The sequence below is a fragment of the Saccopteryx leptura genome, chromosome 3 (assembly GCF_036850995.1).
Source record: "Saccopteryx leptura isolate mSacLep1 chromosome 3, mSacLep1_pri_phased_curated, whole genome shotgun sequence".
NCBI lineage: Eukaryota > Metazoa > Chordata > Mammalia > Chiroptera > Emballonuridae > Saccopteryx > Saccopteryx leptura.
Genome location: NC_089505.1, coordinates 248,333,991 through 248,349,196, shown reverse-complemented (window position 1 = coordinate 248,349,196; position 15,206 = coordinate 248,333,991).

The window sequence follows — 15,206 nt, the reverse complement described above, 5'->3', positions numbered from 1 at the left end:
ACTAAGAGACATTGATAAGAGTGTGGTGGTTACAGGGGGAGGGGGGAGAGGGAGAAGAAAAGGGGGAGGGGGAGGGGCACAAAGAAAACTAGATAGAAGGTGACAGAGGACAATCTAACTTTGGGTGATGGGTATGCAACATAAGTGAACGACAAGATAACCTGGACTTGTTATCTTTGAATATATGTATCCTGATTTATTGATGTCGCCCCATTAAAAAAATAAAATTATTAAAAAAATAAAAAATTAAAAAAATATATATAGATGCTAAAATCCTCAACAAAATATTAGCAAACCGAATCCAACAATATATGGAAAAAATCATACACCATGATCAAGGTTGATTTATTCTGGGGAGACAAGGCTGGTACAATATTCGCAAATCAATCAATGTGATTCATCACATAAACAAAAGGAAGGAGAAAAACCACATGATAATTTCAATAGATGCAGAAAAAGCATTTGATAAAATCCAGCATCCGTTCATGATCAAAACTCTCAGCAAAGTGGAATACAGGGAACATACCTCAACATGATGAAGGCCATCTGTGACAAACCCACAGCCAAAATCATACTCAATGGGCAAAAATTAAAAGCAATCCCCTTAAGATCAGGAACAAGGCAGGGTTGCCCCCTTTCACCACTCTTATTCAACATATTCGTGGAAGTCCTAGCCACAGCAATCAGACAAGAAAAAGAAATATAAGTCATTCAAGTTGGAAAAGAAGAAGTAAAACTATCATTATTTGCAGATGATCTGATATTGTATATAGAAAACCCTAAAGTCTCAGTCAAAAAGCTACTGGACCTGATAAATGAATTCAGCAAAGTGGCAGGATATAAAATTAATACTCAGAAATCAGAGGCATTTTTATACACCAACAATAAACATTCAGAAAGAGAAATTAAGGAAACAATCCCCTTCACTATTACAACTAAAAAAATTAAGTACCTAGGAGTAAATTTAACCCAGGAGACTAAAGACTTGTACTCGAAAAATTATAAAACATTGATAAAAGAAATCAAGGAAGATACAAACAAGTGGAAGCATATACCGTGCTCATGGTTAGGAAGAATAAACATCTTTAAAATGTTTATATTACCCAAAGCAATCTATAAATTCAATGCAATACCAATTAAAATACCAATGACATACTTTAAAGATATAAACCACATATTCCAAAAATTTATATGGAACCAAAAGAGAACATGAATAGCCTCAGCAATCTTAAAAAAGAAGAATAAAGGGGGAGGTATCACACTTCCTGATATCAAGCTATACTACAAGGCCATTGTACTCCAAACAGCCTGGTATTGGCATAAGAACAAGCAAATAGATCAATGAAACAGAACAGAGAACCCAGAAATAAACCCACGGCTCTATGGACAACTGATATTTGACAAAGGATCATACAATGGAGTAAAGACAGTCTCTTTAATAAATGGTGTTGGGAAAATTGGACAGCTACCTGCAAAAAAATGATACTAGACCACCAACTTACACCATTCACAAAAATAAACTCAAAATGGATAAAAGACTTAAATGTAGGCCGTGAAACCATAAGCATCTTAGAAGAAAACATAGGCAGTAAGCTCTCCAACATCTCTCGCAACAATATATTTGATGATTTATCTCCACGGGCAAGTGAAATAAAAGACAGGATAAGCAAATGGGACTATATCAAACTAAAAGGATTTTGCACAGCCAAAGACAAGAACAGAATAAAAAGACAAACTACACAATGGGAGAATATATTTGACAGTACGTCTGATAAGGGGTTAATAACCAAAATTTATAAAGAACTTGTACATCTCAACACCAGAAAGACAAACAATCCAATCAAAAAATGGGCAAAAGAAATGAATAGACACTTCTCCAAAGAGGACATACAGATGGCCAATAGGCATATGAAAAAATGTTCAACATCACTAATCATTAGAGAAATGCAAATGAAAACCACAATGAGATATCACCTCACACCAGTCAGAATGGTGCTCATCAACAAAACAACACAGAATAAGTGCTGGTGAGGATGTGGAGAAAAGGGAACCCTCCTGCACTGCTGGTGGGAATACAGACTGGTGCAGCTTCTGTGGAAAACAGTATGGAGATTCCTCAAAAAATTGAAAATCGAACTGCCTTTTAACCTAGCCATCCCACTTTTAGGAATATACCCCAAGAACACCATAGAACAGTTCCAGAAGGAGAAATGCACCCCCATGTTTATGGCAGCATTGTTCACAATAGCGAAGATCTGGAAACAGCCCAAGTGTCTGTCAGAGGACAAGTGGATTAAAAAGCTTGGGTACATATATACTATGGAATACTACTCAGCCATAAGAAATGATGACATTGGTTCATTTACAATAACATGGATGGACCTTGATAACATACTGAGTGAAATAAGTAAATCAGAAAAAACTAAGAACTATATGATTCCACACATAGGTGAGATATAAAAATGAGACTCAGAGACATGGACAAGAATGTGATGGTAACAGTTCGTGGGGGGGGGGGCAAGGAAGGAGAGAGAGGGGGTGAGGGAGGGGAGGGACACAAAGAAAACCAGATAGAAGGTGACGGAAGACAATTTGACTTTGGGTGAGGGGTATACAGCATAATCAAATTTCAAAATAATCTGAGATGTTTTCTCAGAACATATGTACCCTGATTTATCAATGTCACTGCATTAAAATTAATAAAAATTAAAAAAAAAAAGAATATCAGGAAATACAACCGAATTCAAACATAAGAGAAAGTATGCCAAAACTTACCTTTAATTCACTCCTACTCAGATATTCAAATTAGGCTGAGTCTGTTTTATACATTTTTTTAAATATCAATTTCTTTTTTTAATGTTTATTTCACTGATTTTTAGAGAGAGAGAAAGGGAGAGAGGGAGAGATAGACAGGAACATTGATCTGTTCTTGTATGTGCCCTGATCAGGGATTGAACTGGCAACCTCTGTGCTTTGGGATGATGCCCTAACCAACGAAGCTATCATTTTCTTTCCTCATATTATCTTGATCTACAAGAATCAAATCAGACAAGAAAATTACAGCTCAGTTCCCTTAATTAAAAGCATCATCAACATTACATATTATTTGCAACTCTATATTTATGGTATTCATTCATTCATACATTCATTTAACAAGTATTATTGAGCACCTCCTAGGTGACAGACTTTTCTAAGAACTGGAGATAAAGCAGGAGAAAAAGCAATTTAAGTATCTGTCTTAAAGAATTTTACATTCTAGTAGTGAAGAAAAACAATAAACAAATAAATATACAGTATGAATAATAATGATAACTTAAGGAAGAAACAGAATAACATGAGGGAAGGAGAACTATGAGGTGGAAGAGGGTTGTATTTTATATTAAGCAGGAAAGTGTATAATAAAGAATCTTGCTGGCCTCTGTCCCAGGTTTCAGGGAATCTCTAAGCCTTTGTAATTTCCCAAGTGACAGGAGCTCTTTTGTTATTCATAGTCATCCCCTCAGGCCACACCTGATAATTAATGCTAATACGATGACTCATGGTGGGCCCTTAGATAGTTTATGTGAAGAAGATGACTCAAGATTGGAGCTGAGCATGACAGAAAGACCACCCATATGATTAGAGGGTTTAGGCTTTGAGCCACATGATATCAGCCTAACCTCAGGGATGGAGAGGAGGCTGAAGATTTAGTCACATGACCAATGATTCACTCAATCATGCCTATATAATAAAACCCAAATAAAAACTAGGGACACTGAAGCTTGGGTGAGTTTCCCTAGTTGGCAATACTCCACATCAAATGTACAAGCAAGGTCACAACTCTGTCTCTACAGAGAGAAGGCAAAGGAAACTTCATCAAATCAAAAAGGCAACCAACTGAATGGGAGAAGATATTTGCAAAGAACAGCTACAACAAGGGGTTAATATCCAAAATATCTAAAGATCTCATACAACTCAACACTAAACAAATAATGTAATTAAAAAATTCAGCAGAGGACTTAAATAGACACCTCTTTCAAAAAAACATACAAACAACCGACAGATATATGAAAAGATATTTAACTTCGCTAGCTAGTAGGGAAGTGCAAATCCAAACTACACTGAGCCTGACCTGTGGTGGTGCAGTGGATAGAGCATCACTCTGGAATGCTGAGAACATCAATACGAGAAGCAGCTAAGAAGCAACTACTATTGGTTGATGTTTCTGGTTTCTCTCCCCCTTTCTCTCTTTTTCTCACTCTCTCTCTTTCTTTCTCCTCTTTCTAAAATTAATACTTAAAATCTTAAATAATAATAAAAAAGAACTACAACAAAATACCACCTCATACCTGTTAGAATGGCTGTTATCAACAAGATAGGTAATAATAAGTGTTGGAAAGGCTGTGGAGAAAAAAGAACCCTCATTCACTGCTAGTGAAAATGTAAACTGGTACAGCCACTGTGAAAAACAGTATGGGGGTTCTTCAAAAATTAAAAATAGTTACCATATGACCCTGCAATCTCTTTTCTGAGTACCTACTCGAAAAACTAGAAAAAACTTATTTACAAAGATATATACACTCTTATGTTTATTGCAGCATTAATCACAGTGGCCAAGACATGGAGACAATCAAAGTGTCCTTTATAGAGGATTGAATAAAGAAGATGTGGTACAGGCCTTGGCCGGTTGGCTCAGTGGGAGAGCATCAGCCTGGTGTGTGGAAGTCCCAGGTTTAATTCCCAGCCAGGGCACACAGGAGAAGTGCCCACCTGCCTCTCCATCCTTTCCCCTCTCCTTTCTTTCTATCTTTCTTCCCTTCTCACAGCCAATGCTCCAATGGAGCAAAGTTGGCCCCAGTGCTGAGGATGGCTCCATGGCCTTTGCCTCAGGTGCTAGAATGGCTCCGGTTGCAATGGAGCAACACCCCAGATAGGCAGAGCATTGCCCCCTAGTGGGCTTGCTGGGTGGATCCAGGTTGGGCGCATGCAGGAATCTGTCTACCTCCCTGCTTCTCACTGCAGAAAAATACCAAAAAAAAAAAAAAAAAAAAAAAAAGATGTGGTACATGTATACTACTCAGCCATAAAGAAAAGATGAAAACTACCATTTGCAACAACATGGATGGAGTTGAGAATATTATGCTAAGTGAAATGAATCAGTCAAAAAAAAGTTAAGGACTATATGATTTCACTAATATGCGGGATATAAAATGAAACTCAAAATCACAGTCAACAGTATGGTGGTTACCAGACGGAAGAGAGTTAGGAGTAGTAAAAGGTAAAGGGGACCAAATACATGGTGACAAAAGATGATTTGACTTTAGGTGGTAGACACACATACAGTGTACAGATCATGTATCATACAAATGTACACATGAAGACTTACATGATCCTATTAACCAATGTCACTCCAATAAACTTAATAAAAATAAATTAATTAAATTTTAAAAATAAAAATAAATAATGACTGAGACCCTACCAGAACTTGTTCTCTGCATATATCTTTGGCTGGTTCTAATTTGTATCCCATTCTATAATAAAACCATAATCATATGTACAGTGCTTTCCTGAGGTCCGAGTCATTCCAGTGAATTATCCAACCTGAGTGAACTCCTGAATTTGTAGCAAGCTGGTCAGAAGGGAAGTGGCCTGGAAACTCATGGATTTGCAACCAGTATCTGAAGTAAAAGCCGTCTTATGGAGATTAATAATAATAATAACAATAATAATATAATGTCTACAAATTTGATTCCCTATGATAACATCAATTTTTAAAAAACATTCTAGGGACACCTGACCAGGCAATAGTACAGTGGATAGAGCATAGGACTAGAATGCAGAGGACCCATGTTTGAAACCCCGAGGTCTCCGGCTTGAGCGCTGGCTCATTCGCTTGAGCATGGGCTCACCAGCTTGGGCAAAGGGTTGCTGGCTTGAGCCCAAAGGCTTGAAGGACAAGGATGCTGGCTTGAGCCTAAGGTTGCTGGCTTGAACAAGGGGTCATTCAGTCTGCTGTAGCACCCTGGTCAAGGCACATATGAGAAAGCAATCAAGAACAACTAAGGTGCCACAATGAAGAATTGATGCTTCTCATCTCTCTCCCTTCCTGTCTGTCTGTCCCTATCTGTCCCTCTCTCTTTCTCTTTCTCTTTCTCTGTCTCTGTCACTAAATAAATAAATAAATAAATAAATAAATAAATAAATAAATAAATAAAATTCTAGGGATATTTAAAATGATTGTGTGTCAGCTTAAAGATTCAAAGTAAAATGTAAAGTTACAGAGGTGGGACTTAACTCTTTGATTTTGAGTGTGGATTGACTCAGTGACTTGCTTCTCATAAACAGAGTATGGAAAAGGAAAAATGGTAACTTTACAATGAAGAAACTTGTCTGATACCATCTTAACCAAATGACCAAGGTGAACATCATCAGTATTCAAGTCATGTTGATATCATGTACCTACTGACATGATATGCCCTTCATTTCTCTGATACTCCTCCTCAGTAAAATCATGAGAAAATATCAGATAAATTCAAACTAAAGGAAATTTTACAACATATCTAATAGCTCTCATCAAATGTGTCAGGGGCCTTGTATTAGTTTCTGAGGGCTGCTACAACAAATTGCCACAAACTCAGTGGCTTAATATAGTAAATATTTATTTTGTCACTACTCTGGAAGCCAGAAGTGCAAACTTAAAGTGCCAGCTGGGTCTAGTTCCCTCCAAAGGCTGAGGGAAGGATGTTTGCCTGCTCCTTCCACCATCTGGTGGCTCTTGGTGTTCCTCTGTTTGTGGCAGTGTAAGTCCATTCTCTGCCTCCATCTTCAAGTAACTATCTTCCTTATATGCCTCTGTGTCTTAAATCTTCCTCTCTTGTCTCTTAACAGGATACCAGTCATTGGATTTAGGACCCACCCTAAATCCAGGATGACCTTATCCTGAGACCCTTAACTTATTGACATCTGCAAATATCCTTTTTTCCAAAATAAGGTCTTGGGGAAAAGGGGTTAGGGCTTGGATATATCTTTTTGCAGACCCCGTTCATCCTTCTATGAGGAGACTGAGAAACTGTCAGAGATTGGTGGAGACTAAGGCGATACGATGACTAAACGCAATGTAGTCTCCTGGGCTGGATTCTGGAGCAGGAAAAAAAAATGGTAATATCCAAATAAAGTCCGTACACTAGTTTATAATACTGTGACAGTGTTTGTTTTTTAATATTATTTAATACTGTCTTCTTAATATTGTCTGGACATTAATTTCACAGTTTTGATCATGGTGCCATGGTTATGGATGATATTCTTTCATATTGGACTAGGGAAAGCTAGGTGAAGGGTATGTAGGAACTTTCTGCACTATCTTCACAACTTCTCTCTAAATCTAAAATTATTTCAAAATAAACATGAGTCTAATGCTTTTTCTCTTGCACATTTATTTATTCACATAATATCCTTCACTACGAGAGCAAGCATGGAATATAAAAGAGAGCTTTAATATGCATGAATATTAAAAGCTAAATCTTACATGAATGTCATCTGTTTGTTCTCACTGTGAAGAGTATCAAATGTTAGAGCTTTAGGGTACAGAGTTCCAATCTCCCGTCGTCACACATGCACACACACGAGCGCACACACACAAATGCACAGAGATATTCTATATGAGACCAAAGCACTCTCAGGGCCTTTTGAGTCTTAGCTAATCACACAGGCAGTCACAATAACAATTCTGCCTTTCATGCTTGAGCTCTATAACTGGGGCCTGCCTTCACAGTTAATTATCCCTTCAATGGAAATTGCTCAAGAAACAGCAGTCCCCCTCCCAATCCACACACAACCCAAGATCAAAGTCATCAGCAATCTCTAAGAATTTCCAAGGGAAGCAATATAAGCAGGAGCCTTCCCATGTAGGGCCCTAGAAACTAGTCTTCTCCAACTCTTTACCCCATGTCCATTAAGGTGGTATAGGAGCTTGGTACACCAGTGTAGCAGAGGACAGTGTAGGGTCCTGGACTAAGCAGAGCTCAAATCAAAAACTGGTCCTTAGGTAAGTTAATTAATGGCTGAGGGCCCCAGGAAAAGAACATAAACGTAATGCCTACTGCACTAGTCAGCTATTACAAACAACCACAAAATCTCAATAGCATTCAATAATAAGCATTTCTTTTTCACCATCTGTGGTTAGCTAGCTGGGAATTGGCTGACCTAGGCTGGACTTGGCTTACCATCTCTGTCCTAAGTTAAAAATCCGCTGGCTCTGGTCTGTTCCATGTGTCTCATTCTGGATTCCAGGTGGAAGACACAACCTGGAAGAGACTTCTCATGGCAAGGGCAAAAATGCCATAGAACACAGCCAACCAAACAAGTACACTGCAAACCCTGTTTGCATCATATCTACTATTGTCTCATGGAGCAAAGGAAGTTGTGTGGCCAAGCCAAAAGTCAACATACAGGAAAGTAATCCCCTATGTACTTCTCATGTGAGAGGCACTGAACAGTTATGTGCAAAAACATGGACCCAGGGAAGAGTGAAGAATGGGAGCCAAAAATTCAATCTGCCACACTACTTTATAGGTTGTTGAAAAGATTAAATATAATAATGTATGCAAAAGTGTTTATGCACAATAAGCAGTAATAACCATTTGTTCCTTTCCATTACATACATTCCAGGCCCACCACTGTTATGCTCTGGCTGATATCTATTCAGGCTGTGGTAGACTCTTGAAATATGGCCTCCATTTGTTCCTTACTCACTATTTCGGCATGCCTTTGCTGGCATCAAGAAGTAAAGTCTAATTCTCTCCTTTCAGATCTGAGCTGGCCTCAGTGACTCCCCTTGACCAACAGAGAGAAACAGAAGTGACATTCGGAGACTTCCAAGGGTCTGATATAAGAAGACAGGCCCCCTCTGCCTGAGTCCCTTGAAATGCTCAATCTTTGATCACCACTCTTTTTGGAAACTAATTCTCCAAGCTATAAGAAGCCCTAGCTACACGGGAGGACACACATACATATTATGATCAAGAGCTCCACCCAAACTCCCAGCTGGCAGTCAGCATCAACCGCCAGCCAAGTGAGTGGGCCGTCTTGAATATCTAACCCAATTGATCCTTCAGATGACTGCAGTCCAGCTGATATCTTGCTGCAGCCATGTAGGAGACCCCAAATGAGAAATGCCCAGCTGGGCTCCTGTCACGCCACAGAACCATGGGCTATAATAGTAAGTTATTGTTTCAATTCATTACATTTTAGGGTGGTTTGTTTTATAGTTGTAAATGACCAGAATACTAACCAATGCTAACTAATATCTCCACTGGCCACTGAAGCCATTCAGGACCCTGGTGGACAGAGACTCTGCCACTCCACAATTGTCCCTGTCACCCCCAAACTCATCCTAGCTCAGTCTTAGTGATGGTCCTGCCTCCCCTTTCCAGCACTGTCAAAGCCCTTTGACAAAGGTTTTAGCATCTGTTTAGTTCTTTCTCCAAATCATTTTACTTCAAAGATGGAGCAGGTGCCCACGGTGTGAGAAATAAACAGGATTAATTTGGCAGCGACCTGGGGAGAAGTGGCCACACAGGGGCTGAAGTTCTCCCAGGGGCTGAAAGGGAATGCTTGTTCTGAGTTCTGCAGGCAGGTACATTTCCCCGCCTCCTCCCTTCGGGAAGACTCAGCCTCAGATGAACTGAATTGACCCTTAGGCTTCCGACTAGTGGACAATCTTTGCCTTGGACGCCAAGCATACTTATAATGCCGTATTCAAGAGGCACTCTGAGACTTTGATTGCCCAGAACTCTGCATTGACCTCCGCTACTTCACAGACTCCGAGGAACACAGGCCAGTGGGTAGGCCCATGCAGCTGAACGGAGGACCTGGTGGGGCTGGCAGCAACTCGGCTTCCCTTTCCCCCGAGCCTTCCCCTTTCAGAGTGTGGGGTGGGGTGTCCACAGGAACCCACCAAAATTCCTGGAAACAAAGTGCAATTGCAAACCTTTTATTTAAGTGACTCTTCCCTGTTCGCTGGCTTTGTAGGTCTGCTCTGCAAAAGTAATTTTACAGTAAAGAAAACAGCACTCTTATGTTTGCATTCAAAGATCTTTAGCCCTCACATAAGTCAAAGGAAGAAGTCTCATCGTTCACTTGTCCAAACAGAATACAGTCATTATTTAAAACACTTACTTAGTTTGCAGATTGATGATAGAGAAACCAGTGTGCTGGCAGTAGAAGAAAGAAATGTCCACGCTAAGTGCTTTGTTATGCCAAGCACTGTGTTATGCACGGAATCCGGGAAACGCAGTCCCCAGGAACTCTTGTAGTGGACAAAAACTGCACAAAAAGGGTTATGTTTAAACTTAGTCTTTCCAAACTCCTTCAACTCCTCATCTTCCCACCTACAGACTTGTCAACATCTTTCCCACTGTCTCAAATGGTCACATGTGGAAAGAGCAGAGGCAAATACTGGTAAGCACAGGCCTGCATTCCAGCTCTGTTGCTCTCAGGCACAGTGATTTTTTTTAAGGAAGTTACTTGGCCTCTCTGAGCCTCAGGCTTTCATTCATGAAATGAGGAACATGATATCAAAATCAAAGGTGCTGGGAGTATTAAGTGAAATCCAGCACCCATGAGCCCGGTAGCATTCTTACAGTTCAGTTTCTCTGTCCAAGCTGATCTTTCCCGCTAGGCTTGAAATCCAGACTTCTGGCCTCCTGGTGCCAACAATGTCACCTCTCTGCTTCTCTCCTTCTAGTTCTCATCTCCCAACTTAAAAAAAAAAATAACCCCAGGAACAAACAAACACAAAACCCTCCTTCAATTCAACCTTGCCTGTTTCTTTCTCACCTGACACTCCCTTATCCCGGATGGAGCCCTCCTCACAACTCCACAGTTAACTTGTTACACTGTGTCCACTGCATCCACTGTATCCTTTAATCTACTTTTTTTTGTTTCTAACATGATTTGATTTGTAAAATTTACTTTTGAGCTCTTATCCACATGAATAATTTTTACAGTTGCCATCTTAACCAACATACATTATAACTTTTTCATGTAATTAAAGGAAACATTACTCATGTACTACAGTCTTTATGTGTTCCTTTTTTTTTTATAAGATTTTAAAATTCTTATTGACTTTGGGGGGTGGAGAGAGAGTGAAAGGGGAGTGAGGAGTGGGAAGCATCCACTCATAATAGTTGTTTTTTGTATGTGCCTTGACTGGCATTTCAAACCGGTGACATCAGCATTCCAGGTCGATGCCATTGTACCACCACAGGTCAGGGCCTCATGTGTTCCATTTTTAAGGGCCATGTAATATACCATCTTGTTAATGATCCAAAAGTTTTAAATCATCTTCCTAATGTTAGGCATTATTTATTTTAATTATTACTGCATGTATTGTTTGTGTATGTGTGTGCATAAACAGAGTACAGAGTAACTTATAAATATTGAAGACAACATTAAAAATCATATACGTACTTAATACATTATGTATACATATGATATGTATATATATGATTTTTGAAGTTTCTTTCAATATTTATAAGTTATTTTTTGCTCTGTTTATTTGTCAACCTTTTCTATTTTTTCAGCTTTATTTTATAAATATCGCCATACACTGATATCTAGTCCATCTGATTGTTACTTTTAAGGACAATGTGGCATTTCTTTGTGCTAATAGCCCCATATAATGACACAAACTTTGCAGAATTCCTTAAAAGAATTTTTAGCAAATATTTTTTAAAATATTGTAAATTTATACTCAAAATCATAAAAGCACATAGTTCAAAAGGTAAACTGTCTAAAAATCTTATAACAAAGTGTTTTTATTTCCAGCCCCACCATTCTCCACAGCTCCCAATTCCAATTCCTTTGAATCATTTTAGCTAATTCTTCTGGCATTTACATACTGCCCTGTTTTTAAATGATATGCACATTGATATATTTTGGTTCCTCAGTCTCAGACATTCATTGGCCTTTTGTATTAAAGCTTTCCTGTGTTAATCACATTGAGGTAGCTACCATTTCTCCCCACCCCCCACCCCCCCATAGCAGAATCCTTTTAGGAGACCTTCTTTCTCCTTCTATCTAGGCCATCTGTAGGCCTATTATCTCAGAACCTCACTTTGATGTCATACTAAGAATTCTCTTTGCCTCTATCCTGAGCTGATGCATTAGTCAGAGTTATGCAAAGAAATAGAAACATTAGGAAGTATAGAAAGAGAGAGCAGAGAGATTTTTTTTTCTGAAGTTGGAAACGGGGAGGCAGTCAGACAGACTCCCGCATGCGCCCGACCGGGATCCACCCGTCACGCCCACCAGGGGGTGATGCTCTGCCCATCTGGGGCATCACTCTATTGCAACCAGAGCCATTCTAGCGCCTGAGGCAGAGGCCACAGAGCCATCCTCAGCACCTGGGCCAACTTTGCTCCAATGGAGCCTTGGCTGCGGGAGGGAAAGAGAGAGACAGAGAGGAAGGAGAGGGGGAGGGGTGGAGAAACAGGCGCTTCTCCTGTGTGCCCTGGCCAGGAACGGAACCCGGGACTCCTGCACGCCAGGCCGACGCTCTACCACTGAGCCAACCGGCCAGGGCCAAGAGATTTATTTTAAGGGATTGGCTCATACAATTGTAGAGCTCCGTAAGTTCAAAATCCACAGAACAGGACAGTAGGCTGGAGACTCGGGGAAGAGTTGATATTGGCAATCATGGGTCCCAAGGTGGTCTGGAGACAGAACTTTTTTTATGGGCACCTCAATCTTTTCTTTTAAGACCTTTAACTATTTGGATGAGGCCTACACACATATGAAAGGTAAGATGCTTTACTCAAAGTCTACTTATCTAAATGCTGATCACATTTAAGAAATATCTTTGTAATAATGTCTAGACTGATGTTTGACAAAACAATGAACCACTAAAGCCTGCCAGGTTGATACATAAAACCAACCATCACAACTGGGTTCCTTTTTTCTTTGGTATTATGTCTTTTTGTTTGTTTGTTTGTTTTGTTTTATTTGTTTGTTTACTTCCTCATTTTAGTGGAGCTCCTCCACTATATTTTCTTGAGAAAATATTCATGGCAGGTAAATTTCTTGAGACCACACATGTCTGAACTTGTCTTTTTCTATCCTGGCATTTCATTGATACTTTGGCTGTGTATATAGCATTCTGGGTTGTAAATTGTTTTCTTGTTAAGTTCAAAGGCTCCATTACCTACTGGATTCAAATATTGCTGTTGAGGAGTGCCAGGCCATTCGGTTTCTCTGTGTGTGACCGCATCTACCCCTGCAGAGTCTCATGAAATCTGGGTGTCCCAAGTGTTCTGACACTTAATAGTGGGCTTGGGGGAGATCTATTTTTAGTCCTTGTTTGGGACAATCAGAGAGAAATTCTTGTCCTTCATTCTAAGAAATTTTCTTTGTGATTTCTTCTCCCTATGGTCTCTGTTCTGACATTCTATAATTATGTTATTCAGATACTGGACCTCCTGAACTCGTCCATTATTTAGCATACAATTTTCTCCTCAGCTTTCTTGTCTTAATTTTTTTTAATTAAAAAAACTTTTTTATTTATTCATTTCAGAGAGGAGAGAGAGAGAGAGAGAGAGAGAGAGAGAGAGAGAGAAAGGGGGGAGGAGCAGGAAGCACCAACGTCCATATGTGCCTTGACCAGACAAGCCCAGGGTTTTGAACCAGTGACCTCAGTGTTCCAGGTCAACACTTCATCCACTGCACCACCACAGGTCAGGCCTTTTTTCCTCTTTGAAATAATGTTTTCAATCTTCTTTTTCATTATTCTGTGAACTTTCAATTTTACTACTGTTCATTTTTTAAAACAGTTATTTCTAAATTAAAATTTTTTTCAATTATAATTGATATACAATATTATACAATTTCAGGTGTATAACATAGTGATTACACATTTATAAAATTTATTAAGTGATCATGCTGATAAGTCTAGTACCCATCTGACACCATAGGATATTCCCTGTGCTTACATCCCTGGGATTGTTTTTATAACAGAGTTTATACATCTTAATCGCTTCCTCTCTCCACTCCCATCCCAATACATGTTCTTTAATTACTAAAAGAGCTTTCTTTTCCGTGAGTGCTCCTTTTTCTCTAGCATTATTTTCGTTAAGCTCCTTTCATGAAGGTCACCAAAGAACTTCCAGTTGCTAAATCTGATGAATAGTTTTCAGTTCTTTTCTTCATATCCTCTCCACACCAATTGATGCTTATGACTATTCCTTCTTAAAATGTCTTATTCCCCTTCTTAGTTTCTCTTTCTCTGTCAAACTGTATAAAAATGCTGATGTTTCCCTGGACTCCATCTTTTCTTACTCCCTCATTTCTTTTTTTTTTTTTGTATCTTTCTGAAGCTGGAAACGGGGAGAGACAGTCAGACAGACTCCCGCATGCGCCCGACCGGGATCCACCCGGCACGCCCACCAGGGGCAACGCTCTGCCCACCAGGGGGCGATGCTCTGCCCCTCCGGGGCGTCGCTCTGCCGCGACCAGAGCCACTCTAGCGCCTGGGGCAGAGGCCAAGGAGCCATCCCCAGCGCCCGGGCCATCTTTGCTCCAAAGGAGCCTCGGCTGCGGGAGGGGAAGAGAGAGACAGAGAGGAAGGAGGGGGGGGGGGCTTGTGGAGAAGCATATGGGCGCTTCTCCTATGTGCCCTGGCCGGGAATTGAACCCAGGTTCCCCGCACGCCAGGCCGACGCTCTACCGCTGAGCCAACTGGTCAGGGCCCTCCCTCATTTCTTTATCACTGTCTTCACTTTTCCTGACATGCACTAAATAATTATAAGGCTGCATTGTTTACAATAGCCAAGATCTGGAAACAGCCCAAGTGTCTGTCAGGGGATGAGTGGATAAAAAAACTGTCATACATATACACAATGGAATACTCTGCGGCTGTGAAAAAGAAAGAAATCTTATTTTTTGCAATGGCATGGATGTACCTGGGGATTACTATGCTAAGTGAAATAAGCCAGGCAGAGAAAGACAAATATCCTATGAACTCACTTACATGTGGAATCTCATGAACACACTAAACTGAGGAACAGAATAGAAACAGGGGCAGGGTCAGGGGCACGAGGAGCAGAAAGACAGCTGTCAGAGGGAAGAGGCCTAAGGGGATGAGGTCAAAGAGGTGAAGGGATAAACCAAACTATATACACATAACACATAGACACAGATGTGGGGGGAAATGGGAATGAAAAGAGGTTTGCATG